Raw genomic sequence first — 11875 nt, 5'->3', positions numbered from 1 at the left:
TAGACCAGCAGTCTCCAACATGGTGCCCGTGGGCAGGTTGCCCACATGGAACCTGCGAGTTGCCCACCAAAGCACATTCTATTAATAGCCTCAATGTTAATATTTATTATTAGCTTGACTTCTTTTAGGTATGTTAGTATTTTAAACAATGATAAAACATATCAACAAGTAAAATAAAATAAAATCAATAGATAAACCAAAACATTTTGAGTATATGTAAAAAAAGTTGCTGTAATTATGCAGCTGGTTGCTAGTAACTTACTGTAGAAGATAATATAATGTTCATGAAACATTTAACTTTGAACAAACTGTTGCCAGTAAATAACATAAATGTAAAATCTACAGTAAGTTGTTGGCAGCTAGTTGCCAGTAATACCCATTAATACTGTAATTTCTACAGAATTTTTTTACAGTATATAAAAAATAGCCCTCCAGAATGTTTTATCCATTGTGATAGCCCTTGCTCACAAAAAGGTTTGAGACCCCTGCTTTAGACAATGATACATTCTACATATACAGTCAATTATAAAATGCAACAACTGAAAAAAAAATGAATATCTTATAATTTAATATTAACTGTCAATATAATCTGAACCTGAATCTGGTTTAATGGCTTAAAACTGGCAATGTAAAAAATATAATCTATGCCAGGAGTCTCCATGGTGCCCAAGCAGAGTCTGTGAGGTGCCCGCCAAAGCACATTCTAGTCTCAATTATAATATTTATTAATTACATTTTTTTATATACGCTTGGCTTGGTTTACGTATGTTAACATTTGAAACAATACTAAAACATATAAACAAGTAAAATAAAATAAAATCAACCAGTAAAACAAAAAAGTTTTGAGTAGACTACATCAAAAAGTGGCCCTCCAGATTGTTTTATCCATTGCCCACAAAAAGGTTGGAGACCCCTGATCTAGGCTGGATTAACCCAGATAAGGATATGTATAGAAAAGTGCATCTTTTGATAACAAATGTACGTTTTAGTAATGAGACAGTTCCACATCCTGATGCTGTGTTTTTCCATGAGTAACAGGAACATCGAGCAATGGCAACAGATAGAGGAAGTTCCTTTGTGTCCTAGTAATTCATCAATTTATTATCGCCTCGATGAGACATACTGAGCGGCAAACAAAGCACTTGAGATCATAATGGCACAGACTTTATCGCAAACAGGTTTTACAATGTTTGAGCAAGAGCATGGATATACAACCATGTGTTTGAATGGTCATAATTTACCGCCAGGCCACTCATGCATCAGAACAGGCAGTCTGTGTGATTCATTTCACTTAGTAACAAATTAAAAGATCTGCCAATCCTGTCTGGATTTTCATGCTTGTATTTATACACATCTATCCATCTAAATCCAACTGTCTGTTTGTCCATCTCTTAATCATCTCTATGACTGCTTGTGTCTGGTTTTCTTTGATCTGATATTTTTTATTTTATTCTTTTTTATGTTAGTTGAACTTTGATTTTTTTTTAAACAGTACAATTCTGTCTCAGAACCACAGACAAAAGCTGTTTGCGGATTTATCTAGATTACAGTGTAAGTAATGTCTATTTAATATGTAGTTATCATATATTTTCTGAGCGTTTACCCATATTTTATCTCTATAATTACACAATTGCCGCTCATCTTTTCATTGTGGAAAATATTAAAATGTTTGCCTGACTGATTCAATTCATTAAAATAAAAGTTAAAATATATATATTTTTTAGAAATGAATCACAGCATCAGTGGCCACTGCACGCAGAGTGGGCGTGGTTTCTAGTGCGCGGCTCCGCCCATACGACCCGCCCACTCACAGACAGATCCTGTAAGACAGGAGATAGCGAACTCCCAGAGGCATTTCATCTACCTGTGAGGTGAATGAGTGTAACGTTACATCTGCGAAAAACTCAAGAAACGCATAAAAACTGCGCATAAAACTATAAACAAATAAACCTAACGAGTTGTTGGTTACATAACTTGGAGGAGCAGAAATCGGCGAGGTGAATGTAGTCACCCTGAAGACTCAGATCAGTGATAAAGAGGGATTATAAGATCTCAATTTTACCGTATGAATAAGAGGTAAGTACAGGCATTTATTTTAACACCGGTCATTTTCATCATTTAATTCAGTATTTTAGATTCGTTATTATTGTATATTTGAATAGAATTGACATTCAGGGAAAGACAATAACTGATTGTAAGCGATGTACCTAAAGTTACTAACGTTATTTAGAGTCTTGCTTATGTATAAATAATTCATCTATTTTAAATTATATTTTCAGTCAGTATTTGTTAAATGGCCATAGCATAAAGCGTATTTTTATTGTTTTTATCAACACACTGCCACTTTTGTCTGAGGGTGCGAAAAATTGATTACACTTTACAGTTTTCACATCGTATTCCGAAACTTCTAAGTAATATTGACATTATCATGTATACCACATATTGTATCCTAATATAAAATGTTACTCAGATATTTTGTTTTCAGTAGCTGATGATGTCACAGCAGGGATTTACAGTTTAATAATATTAGCCGAGTGGAAAGTGCTGATATAGCTGTTCATTATGTAATGAGCTTTCAACCGGTCTAATCCTGGCTATAAGTGGACACACGACACGTGTCCATGAAGTTATCTGCAGTTCTCTTTCAGATTCACTTTAATAGGTGATATGATTTCTAATAGAGTCAAGTTCTGGTTTGAGATGTGTCGTATGAATATTTTATTGTCTCTTCTGAGGAGTCCTGGCTACAGGCAGCCACAAACCTTTTACAATGTTACACATGCAAATTTTAGTAACTGTGTGGTTCTCCCACTATCTATTCCATAGGATGATAGTTTTAATGATCCTGGGTTTTTGAATAGCCTACTTTTGAATAGTTATTGATACGTTGGTGTCAGTTAGTGTTTAGAGAGTAACAGTTAGGTTTGTCCCTTAATGACCCAATGCTGGGTTGAAAATCACCCATCATATTTAAAACCCTATAACTGTCACTGTCCCACAGGTGGGACGTTTGGCATTACATATTTAAAACAATAATTACATAGTCTAAACCTACACCAATCTTGACATACTTTATACCGTTGGAAAGCTCTAAGAATGTAGTTTTAATATATCAACACCATTTTGAAAAAAAAAGTATGTAGTAAGAGTCATTTTCTAAAATGTCGCAGACCAACAGTTGGGCCCAAAATGTTATTACATATTTATTTGTAAATATCCCATTAACCTGAAATAACCTCGACAAACTATATATTGTTGGAAAGCTCAGGGAATGTAGTTTTCATATTTCAAGGCCATTTGATGATAGAATTTGTATAGGGACAGTTATTTTGTTAAATGTCACTCACCCCATAGGAATACATATAAATGATTATAAATTTATAACACTAATACCCTATAAACTTGAAATAATCTTGACAAACTATATATTGTTGGAAAGCTCTAGGAATGTAGTTTTCATATTTCAAGGCCATTTGATGATGGAAATTTAGTAGGGACAGTCATTTTGTTATTTGTCACTGACCCAGTAGGAGTCCATATGAATTCGTATATATTTATAATTCTAATATTCTTCAAAATGAATATATGAATCTTCAAAAATCTTGACAAACTATATATCGTTGGAAAGCTCTAAGAATGTAGTTTTCATATTTCAAAACCTTTTTGCATTAAACACAATGCAGAGACAGTAATTTATCAACTTTTGACAAGATATTGCAACTAACCGTTGACACCTAGTGGCCTTGGTTGGTAAAACCACTAAAAGTGTGACAGAAACTTCATTTTTTGTTATTTTCACCTAAAATTTGGTTCAGAACTAGTTGAGACTTGTGTCTTTATTGGTGTGGTGTTTTGAGAGTAAAACATTTTAATTTTTATATACATTTGATTAGAGAGTATATACTTTATTGCATTATTTTTATTATTTAAAATAAATTTAAACGGGTATAACTTTTTTGTCATTTAATATTTACAACTTCAAACACCTCAGTGTAAAACTATAAATTGTCTTCTTAAAAAAGAGACCAAGATTTTGCTTCTAAACCAAAGAATGCCAGAGTTATAGTAATTTTAACGTGCAGATCACCTTTTCACCCCCCCACTCAAAAGGGTCAGTGACAGTTATAGGGTTAAAGTGTAGTTTTATTAGTGGCCATAAAAATAATCTTAATTATTCATCTTGATATGGTCAATAAACTGAGGTTAGACAAAGAGTTATCAGTAACTGTGAAAGTTAAAATCTGTCTTTTATTTGTACATCTATTATTGTGTATATAGCAATCAAACTTTTGCATGTGGCACTGCAAAGAATGTGTCTGACAGCAAACATTTGCCTGATTTCATCCCAGTTAAAGTGAGACTTGCATCCATTTATCTGACTGTATCAACGATAATGTGCCGGCTGTTCAAGTTGAAATAAATGTGTAATTTCTTGGTTAAGTCCTGCATGGTGAAGCAGGTGGTAAAGACCATGATAACATCAGTCAAACATGTGCTGAGAGAGACCGGCGTGTGTTTGTGTTAAGTAGAAAAGTGTACTATGAGTTGTTGAATAATATGTTTATCTGACTTAAACCAGTTTTGCAGCTTTTCACATAATGCGATCTTTACATTTGAAAAGGGTTTGTGTACAGTTTAAATAATGTTAAACGTTCAAAAAATCGATGAGCAGATTTTATGCATTAACTTATTTCTTGTTTTTCTTGTTTCAAACCAAATGCTGGATTCTTAGGTTGTTCAATGGTAAAGCATTGCAATCGCTGGGCAAAAGGTTGTGGGTGTACAGTAGCCTATCTTGTAATGCACAAGGTCCGATACTGATATTACAGATCATGTAGACAGTAGGGATGCAGCGATTATAGATTTTGATGGTACGGTTATAGTCTGATAAATAATCACGGTTGTACGGTTATTACGGTTATTAAGGATTCATTTATTTTACAACATTAATGTATAAAATCACATGAATAAATTTTTCTCTACAATTCTTGGACAAATGATAATAATAATAACTTGGCTGGCTTTGACTTAAACCGTATAGGTGCCTTTGAAACCTGTAGGCTATTCATTTTAATGATCTTTTGAATAAATGTAACTTTACATTTGGACTGAATAAAGTTATATTATTTTGGTTTGTTTGAAGTATTGAAGTAAAATATATGAAGTAAAAATGATAAGAGCCTCTCAAAATGAATAATTACACAGGGTCATCCTGAACCAGGTACTGCAAGTCATTTTGACAGGTGAAGCTTAATATAACACAAAAGTCAAATATAAATATTAGGGGTGGCAAGATTAACGTGTTAACTAATGCTATTCATTAATTAATCATTAACGCGTTAAAATAATTCAACGTAATGAAATGCAGTCAGACCACCAGGAGCCTCGCCCGGGTTTGATCCGCGAGCAGGAGGTTTTTAATGCTGTACAGAGTAGACCGATTGGAGTGTGGCTCTTTCACGTACAGATGCAGATGCGCGCGCACACATCCACGCACACGCACACACAAACCAGATGCACGAACAACCAAGAGACGCGTCACGCGCACATATTCTTTTGAACGCGGAGCTTTGTCATACAATGCACAATCCAGATGCACGAACAACCAAGAGACGCGTCACGCACACATTCTTTTGAACGCGGAGCTTTGTCATACAATGCATCATGACGCATGCGCCTCTTGGTGGTTCGTGGATCTGGTTTGTGCGTGCGTGAAACAAAAACACGCGGTGTAGCGAAGGCTTTACGGTTACTTAACCGTGACATTTTAAATCGCGGTTAATAGTGAAACCGGTTAATCGCTGCATCCCTAGTAGACAGATAACCCAATATTTTGAACCGATATTAACAAAAAAGTACTGAGATGCCCCTTCGCCCACTGGCACAGTGGCTACCCCAAACATAGCACTGTTGTTTCACAGCAAGAAGGTCCTGAAAGAAATCATGTAGAAGTATTATTTATTGTCATTTCAGGTTAACTAATGTAGCTAACAAATTGTACCTTATTGCAAATTGTATATGTTTAATTAATGCATCATGGCCAGTAAAAATAGTTATGGATGCCAGTAAATTTTATCATGTCATCAGCCAATGGCATGTGTGGCAAAAAGTTAGTTTTAGGCCCTGGTTTGGATGAAGAGTGTTTGACTTAGAGTCTGCAAGTCATAACAAAGGTGTTCAGTTGGGTTCAGGTCTGGGTTTATGACCAGTCAAGTTCTTCCACACCAGACTGAATCAATCATTTCTTTTTTAACCTTGCTTTGTACACTGTAAAAAATAATATGCCATATCTACTCTAAAATTGTGGCAACAGATTACAAGCAATATCATTAATTACATTCAACAAATAAAAATTGTGTTAGATTGACTATAACACAATAACACAGTAATATTTCCTAAATCCGTCTGGTCTAAAACAGCTAATTTGTATTACGTTGGATTTATTCAGTATTTGCTGTATTCGCAGGTACAAAATGAGAATAGCTTAATCCTTCACAAAAACAATAAGTAGTTTTTATTCCAGTCATTTTTAAGTCATTATAACACAAAGAAATTATCAAACTACATGAAATTAATAATTTTCAATTAAGTTTACGTATTCAATTTCATAAAATCTACAAACCTACAGAATGACTTTTTACAGTGTACAGAGGGGCAACATAAAGGACTACCCGATGGCCTGGGGCCAGCGTGAGATACGTCTGGGGCCCTCAGACACTAAAATATATTTTCTGTTTGTGTAAATATAATTATTTAACATCTTATAAGGACACATTTACTTGGGTAAAACACGCTGAAAGAAACAAACGATGCAATGATTTGCACAGTTTGCCGTAATTTTTCAGGTAAAGCAGACAACTCGGGAGCCTTTTTTCATTTGAACATGCAACTACCGTAAACAAAACCTCATTAGAAAAGCCAACAGCACATAGCATCGTGCAAGGGTTGCCGATAACCCTTCATCTGGTTTATATATTTAAAGAAGAGCATTTTTTCTGGGAGGCATTAAACTTTTGTGAAAGTCATGAAAAATGCGGGCGGGGAAAGAGTTCAAATTTTAAAAATCGCCAATTGTCTTAACAAATGAATAAAATGTTTAGGTATATAATTATATTTGTCTTTTGAATTATTATTTTAAATATGTGACACTGAAATCTTTTTTTGGTGGGGCAGTGAAAATTTTGGTCCCACTGGGCCAGTATAAAAAATAATTTGCGCTGATCTCTTAATTATCTAAATATTATGAAATTCCATAGCATTAAGATTTTTGATAACTGAAATGACTAAATAGTCAAACCTGTTTATTAGAAGTGGGCGTCCCAAAACTTTTTTCTTTGTGGTGTATATATGTCTGGTGTAAAAATAAAAAATAATGTCAAAATTAAGAATAACAAGGGCTCTGACAAAATATTTTTTTAATTATATTAAAAATATCTGATGTTATTCTAAGAACGGTTAATAACAATATTACTATTAATATTAATAAGTCATATTCATGTTAAATAGGGCTGCATAATTATGACAGAAATGATCGATTATTCACCTTGATATTGTAATTGTGATTATTATTGATGATTAATAGGCTTTACATTTAACTTTTATAATAACAAAATAATATAATGTAAATAACAAATAATTGTTATGCTGTTAGTAAAAATCCAAAATTTATGGCTAAAGGACATGTCAACTTATCAATTTTGAAATCTCTGATTCATCACTGTATTTAGTGCCCAAACATACTGCCGAAATGCATAGAAATGAGCACAAATGGACAGTTGTAAATTAGGCTTTTGGCGATTATGTAAAACAAACGGTGCTATATAGCACCAAAAGTGGTTCTTTGCTCGTAATCATAGAAGAACCGTTTTTAGTGCCATATGCATATAGCACCGGTGAAGCACCAGTGAAGCACCTGTGTAGAACCAAATAGGGGCCATATAGCACCACATATGGTTCTACATAGCACTAAATGGTTCTACACAGGTGCTTCACAGGTGCTTCATCGGTGCTATATGGCACTAAAAACGGTTCTTCTATGATTACGAGCAAAGAACCATTTTTGGTGCTATATAGCACCGTTTGTTTTTAGAGTGTAATCTTAATGTTACTTTAATGTTAATGTTACCAACTAGCGCATTTCAAAATGAAATAATTTTATTGTCAAATCTGTTGATATGAACGATAATCATAAAAATGCGATAATAATGTGCCGATAATCAATTGACCCTATAATGCACTGTAAGTTGCTTTGGAAAAAAGTGGCCGCCTAATGCATAAATGTAAACATTCTGACCAATATTTACCCAACAATGCGTTAAACCAACCCAATATTTTTTAAGTGCAGGAACAGAAATGTAAATCACTACTTTTTAGAAACTTTTAATGCAATTTCTTCTAGGAAAGAGCATAATTTCCATTAGCACAGTAATATTTGTGCATAAGACGTATAAATCTTTTCTAGGCTTAACATAATAGCAATGCTTAAAAAAGTATTTGCATGCATGATTATAGATGCAAGTCTAACGGAACATCATGCAGACGTTCAGTAATGCAATGTCTTCACTGCAATGAAGGCAGTTAAAGTGTCCTGTTAGCAGGACTTACCGTGCTGTCAAAATTAACCTAACAATTTAAAAGGCTTTCAACATAGACATGTTAATGCAATAATGATGAGTGCAACAACATGAATTTAGGAGAATCAATGGGAAAACCGTTTGTAGACAAAGCAGCGCAAATTTTTTGGAATGAATATGTCACGGTCTTGTAAGAACTTGGATTCACGTGGCCATGCATGAATGCTGATATATATCTCGATTTCTAGGAAAAGTTTGAGAGCTTGTATGACTGGTTTTACCCATCATTTACCCAACTTTGTTAATCCATCAACATTGATCAATCTACACAAACACCGAAGGGCTTTTTTTCAGCATGTTGACATACATTTTGACATCGTAGAAACTGTACTACTCCCTCTTGAAAAGCTAACCACAAACTGCTTTCCAGGAATATATTCTTTTATACCACAGGGCTGTTGAATGCTTTATTCTTTATACTAAGAAATGTTCTTTAAAATGCACACCTAACCTGTCAAATGTCTTAAATTAACCACCTAAGCAATGTTTGGTGGTAAACGTGGCATACGCGAAATAATTGACTCCGGTCCATTTAATTAATTGGAAATATTGCACACTCCTTTTCGCATCATGCCACATTACAAACTTGGGTGTGCATTAAATTCGAATAATTCAAGGGCCCTTCGTCAATTATTTTTTCGGTATATTATGCTGTGCTTGTGCCAGCTGGATTTATAAATATCTTTCTTTCCCTTATTAGAGAGTGTATCCCTCATTAAAGAAACAAATTGCAATTATTTAGTATAGCACATGGCAAGTTTGCAAGTCATACAGGTAGAAACAAGTCACACATATAACTTGTAATTCATCTGTTTATACTTTTGCATACGACCAGAATGACATCAGACTACAGCGGTTTGCATTGAATTAGTTTTATCCCACTTGGGCAACTTATTACACCCCGCCCCCTTAAAAATGCAATTCCACCTGTTAATAATGTATTGCTCTTAATCCCAAACTGTTTTACGTCTTAATCTGGTTAACTGCAGATCACATTTCAGGTCTGTCAGCTGTGTGACAGCATACCTTTATTCATACCGCTGAAGGTAAAGAGAGCATTCAGGGTGGATCTGGCTCAAACTGGATAGTTGCATATTCTGAAACTAGTTAAGAGTTATGCTGCGGGGGCTTGAGATGAGAACATGGTTCTCCGAAAAAACACAGATTCTGTTTGATGAATGTAAATATTACTGTATCATATCAAACAAATCTTTTTTTGTTTAACACAAAGGTGAGCATGACACAGTGTCAGAAAAGGACAAACCCAAATGTGCAGCAGGCAGCTTTACAGTTTTTGAAAGGTTGATGTTTGTTTTGGCCTTTCATTAAATTTATTTGTTTAATTGAGCCACTTTGGCACTTTCTGGTGAGGATTTCATAGCACTCTTCTGGAAAGATCAGTGTGGATGAGATTTCTTCATGAGTATCTATCTATAAGGAAGCTTTGAATATGTTTTTTTGGGCAATGACATTGCAAACAGTTGCGTTGTAATTTAACTTTTGCTAGGTTGTTTAAACACAAAATGCTGGGTTGTTTTAACCCATTGTTGGGTCAAACATGAACATTATTTATTTAAAAATTAACCTTTGGCACAGAGATACTAATAATGTAATACACAATTAGTCAGAATGCATGAGTCCCCTTTTTAATGTATAACAAGCTTAACAGTAGTGATAGACTGATATATCGGCCGGCCGATATATCGGGCCGATATTTGCGAGTTTTATGTGTATCGGCATCGGCCGATATGTAACTGCCGTTTTCGCCGATTTTTTCCGGCATTTTTTACAGAGTGGTGGAAGCCGCAAGCGATTGCAGGTCATGTGACTAAAAACAACCAACATTTCCATGACAACATCAAAAGATGGTTCCATAGCACCCTCACCTGTTTTTACTATTTGTTAAGTATAGTTTTTTTTAAATTCAATAAATGTTACTTTTTTTAAATTGAGACTTGTAACATTTGGCATCATCGTGTCATTTTTATGATGTAAATTGAGTGAGCAAAAGCAGTATCGGCTCAAGAAAATCGGCAGCCTGTATCGGTCATCGGCTAAGGCTGATGAAACAAAAATCGGCATCGGCACTGAAAAATCCATATCGGTCGATCCCTACTTAACAGCTGTATTTTTTGTACCCTTTTTCGATTTATAATTGCTTTTTGTATTAATTTTGTAAAATGCTATAATATACAAATGAATGCACGTCAGACTAATTTCATGTGTAAACTGTAGATACTATAACAAAAAATGGACTTTAATACATTTATGCTGGAATATAAGTCAGTCATTCTGGGAATGTTTTTTAAAATGTACTGTGAAAGTGAAAGTGCATTTGCTTGGATTGCAACATAGTGTATTTCATCGCCATGACAACAAGCACCCATCATCTTTTTGGACTGGCATGCCGTTTTACTATTTTTAGTAAGTTTTAATAGTAGATGGTAGCCAAGCTTAATAGAAAGGTCCTCGCTGTACTCTGTTGTTAAATTGTGAAAGAGCAACCTATAATTTCTGCTGTTCTGTAACAATATTCAAACTGCTTCATACATGCGCTCACATGAGTTGCATTCATTTGCATTCTAGTGTCTTATTTATGCAATGTTTTAAACAATATGACCTGTTCTTTATCCTGTGGTCACTAAAACAACACCCCTGTGTGAGTGAAATAGTTAAGTAATCCTCCTGAATCTTTTCATAGCTTTAACCTGAGAACATTTATTCCTAAATCCAGAAAGACCTCTCGACGCTATCTATGGATTTATGAGGAACAGTGATGATAATCTTGATATATGCCGACTTGTTGGCAAGTTCCTGCTTGCCTGTTACCGTTCAACCAGCTTAGTGACTTAACCCCCCCTTGTAAGTTATGTAAGAAAGTTGTATAAAGTCAGAGGGCAATCCTCTAATGCCAGTTATCAGATCAAAGGACCATTTAAGTTAATTCACTACTACAAATGTTAATGCAGTGAATGTCTTATTTGCCGTCGCTATAGGCACCACAATGTCTGAATTAGAGAGCATTTGGGTTCACCATAATTTAATGTAAGATGGGAATAACCATTGGAAAAGCTTGGAGGTCATTGGGGCTGTCTGTTTGTTTTGATGCTCATAAATTAGGCTTCAGACCACTTAGATATGTAGGAAAATGGTCTGAGACATACAGTTAAGTATGTTTTTTGTGTTGTGTAGCAGCTTGGTCATGGATAAGTGTTATTTCGTTTCACCATGTACAAGCTGTT

At 34.6% G+C, this 11875-nt stretch overlaps 1 protein-coding gene across 1 annotated transcript in view; it reads left to right on the top strand.

Annotated features, from left to right (window-relative positions):
- Positions 1 to 1856: 1856 nt before the first annotated feature.
- The window catches only part of prlra (prolactin receptor a), a 40508-nt gene continuing 30489 nt past the window's right edge, over positions 1857 to 11875 (top strand). Inside the window, exon 1 of the mRNA XM_065243998.2 lies at positions 1857 to 2076. The gene's annotated coding sequence lies outside the window, so the exon portion shown is untranslated. The remainder of the gene's footprint in view (positions 2077 to 11875) is intronic.

This window comes from Paramisgurnus dabryanus, chromosome 18 (assembly GCF_030506205.2).
Source record: "Paramisgurnus dabryanus chromosome 18, PD_genome_1.1, whole genome shotgun sequence".
Taxonomy (NCBI): domain Eukaryota; kingdom Metazoa; phylum Chordata; class Actinopteri; order Cypriniformes; family Cobitidae; genus Paramisgurnus; species Paramisgurnus dabryanus.
This window is presented reverse-complemented; position numbering and strand designations above follow the sequence as displayed.